The sequence below is a fragment of the Alligator mississippiensis genome, chromosome 5 (assembly GCF_030867095.1).
Source record: "Alligator mississippiensis isolate rAllMis1 chromosome 5, rAllMis1, whole genome shotgun sequence".
Taxonomy (NCBI): Eukaryota; Metazoa; Chordata; order Crocodylia; family Alligatoridae; genus Alligator; species Alligator mississippiensis.
In genome coordinates this window covers 7,504,592-7,507,544 of record NC_081828.1, presented here as the reverse complement: position 1 = coordinate 7,507,544, position 2,953 = coordinate 7,504,592, and the positions used below count along the sequence as shown (strand labels likewise).

Below are 2,953 nucleotides of genomic sequence, written 5' to 3'. Positions count from 1 at the left end.
AACAGTTTTTATATAAATTTATTTAAGTAGCACACTGCTTAACTGAGGTGCACATATATCATACCTGAATAACTAACAGTTGTTTGAAAAATGAAGTGTCCCATGTGTGAGGAGCAGCAATGAAAGCAAACACAAAGAGACTGATATGAAAGTGTGACAAGTGGGTGATGATGACTGGCATCACTGGCAGAGTGCAGGCAAAAGCTGACATCTTCACAGTGTATGAGAGATAAGAGGATAGGAATAGGTTGTGAAGGGCCTGGAAAGCAAAGTTTAATTTTAAATTGGATTTAAAAAATGCAAATCTTAAAATTGCATTTTATGTACAATGAATGGGTGTATCTACACAAGACATTTCAAACGCAGTAGACTACCTCTGCTATGCATTAGGACAGTAGGCAAACCCAATGTTAGTGCAGTAATGCACAGTAGGTTTGGTCTACTGTGCATTAATGGCACAAAAAGACCATTTGTTTGCACTAATGTGCAGTAGTGTTGATTATGGCGCATTATGTTTGTACCTATTATTACAGGTACTAAACTTAAAGTGTTGTAATTATGGCACATTAATGAACATGTAGATGTGCCCAGTAGGTGCTCCATGTGCTTTAGGAGTACTGTAGGATGTAGAGAAAGGATACAAGGGGGTGACATGATCAGACCCAGGAGCTGGGATGATTGTTTTGGCAGGGTTTACAACACTGTCCCATTATTCCCTTTGGTGGCATATATCTAAGATTACATGATAAATTCTTTGGGGCACGCATCCTCTCACCTAATGCATTTGTGTGCTGTAAAAATTACCACATTATTTTTCTTGCTCCCTGTTTCCCTCATCTCCTTGTTGGCCCTGTTTCTTCAAACTACTCTATATGGAAGAGTATTTATTCCCATGTTCAGCCCCACAGGAAATTTTAGATGAGAAAAAGATGCTTTTTCTCAGCTGAATCAGATCAGTTGTATTCCACAGTCTGCTTATCATCTATGTTTAATACCTTTCAGCTGTATCTGATTCCCGGATTACAACTGTACTAGCACACCTGGTTTTAAAAAGTATTAAACATACTCTGCATAAGTAGTGGACGACTTTCCAGTTGCCTTAACTTGGACGAGGACTAGGTCATTGACTTCACTGGGGTTCTTTGCAGGCACAGGGCTCTGCCCACAGGGAGTAACTTGAAAGAATGGCTCTTTGTGAGGACATTTAATTGTCTGGATTAATACTTGTAATGCTAAGAGGAGGGAATCTCAGAGAAATCTGAATAAGGAGAGGAAGGTGATCTGGAGAACTGCAATAGGAGGTTGTTCCATGAGCACTACAGATGAAACACACTATAGGTAGGTATGTGCTAGGTAGGTATTACTATGTGGGCAGCCCAGCTTAAAGATTAGGTGTGCATGAGTGGGCATTGATAATGTGCAGTTGGAATAAAAGGGATGAGGAAACTGAGAACCTTGATAATAATTGGGGACGTGACCTTTGTAATGGTAGACCTTGAAGGCAAGGATGGCAAATGCGTACCCAATATGCTAGCCAAAGGGAAACAGTGAGAGGGCAAGGGGTCTGATAAGATCCATTGGAGAGGAATGTAATGCAGGAGCATTAGGGACAGGAAGAGAACAGGGAAAAACAGTAGTGGATATGGGGGAATTTACTCAGATGACCAGAATGTGAAGAAGCAGTTTAGCTGTTGGGGCAGAAAGGAATGGAGAAAGACACACTGCCACTTGATAACAGTTTGGATGAGTAAGGATTGGAAGAGGGAAGAAACATGGCCTTAGGCTTGTGAGCCTGAGGGTGCAGGGATAATGGTACTGTCTATAGTGACAGGAAAAAGGAGTTGGGAGAAAAAATAAGACCGTTTTTGTTAACAAATGAAGCTTGAGTCATTGGTTATACAAGAAGACATACCTGAGAATGAGGAACACATATCAGAGCAACAATAAAGCATACGGTTCTGTGCAGAGGGAGCCAAGTCTGGTGCAGAAAACCTGAAGATTTGTTGCCACAGAGATGTAACTGAGTTAGTAGAAAGAGGAAGTCATATGCACATAAGCAATTTTGAGAGAGAAGAGGACGAGACAAAGGACTGAGAAGCAAGGGTGGAGGAAGAGAAGCCACCACAGCCACTGCTGGAGGGAGATGGAGAGCCAGGGCCACAAAAGCTAGAGGGAAATGGGGTGCAAAGGAAGGGGAAATGACTGACAGCACTAAGTGAAAGCGAGGACATGGCAGAGGCTGCAAAATTAAGTCTCCCCTGTTTTTCAGGGGAGAGCAGTTCCACTGGAGCATGGAGGGCCTGCACCAGGTTGGAAGAGATCCAGGACAGTGAGAGAAAGAGGAAGTCAAGGCAATTCTCGAAGTCACACTCAGTGTGGGAGGAGATCTTGTTCAACCTGCTCCGGGTCTCAGTCTTGGAGTATTTTCAATCGCTCTAGGCTCCGGCTCACCTAGGAAACAGGGAAACGCAGCCACAATAAACCTCCTGCGCTTGCAACATTGCAGTTGCTCACAGGGGCAGTTTCACAGGGTGGGCCTGGGAGCGTGTGTATGGTGGAGACAAATTAGGAGCCTCCCCTCTGAGGCTTTCTTTATTGAAACACACATGGGCCCTCTTGGCATATGGCACCGTATGGGAAACGCACATAACGAGCCCCTCCTCGCCCCCGCTGCACTCACTCTCCTCCGGGTGGTTCCACCCCCGGGGCGGGCTGCAGGAGCCCGTCCCGCACTTGCCGTATGGTCCGGCTCCCCTGTCAGGTCTGGAGATGAGGGCGAGAGGCACCGCTTAATGAGGGTCCCCACTGGGCTGCATGAAAAAAAAGCCTCTGTGATTGCCACATGGCCAGTCTCACCTGCTGGGCTGGGGGCAGAGGGTGGACACACACACACACCCCCCAACCCCTCCTCTCCCCAAATGCACGCACATCCGAGCCTCTAATACATGCCCCA

The 2,953-nt window shown here is 45.7% G+C and overlaps 1 long non-coding RNA gene across 1 annotated transcript; it reads right to left on the bottom strand.

The window, feature by feature from the left end:
- On the bottom strand, positions 1–2,953 carry LOC109281071 (uncharacterized). The gene is made up of 2 exons (XR_002087598.2): positions 2,681–2,953; positions 1–2,451 (listed from the first exon to the last, which is right to left on the bottom strand). It is a non-coding gene; the product is annotated as an uncharacterized LOC109281071 (long non-coding RNA).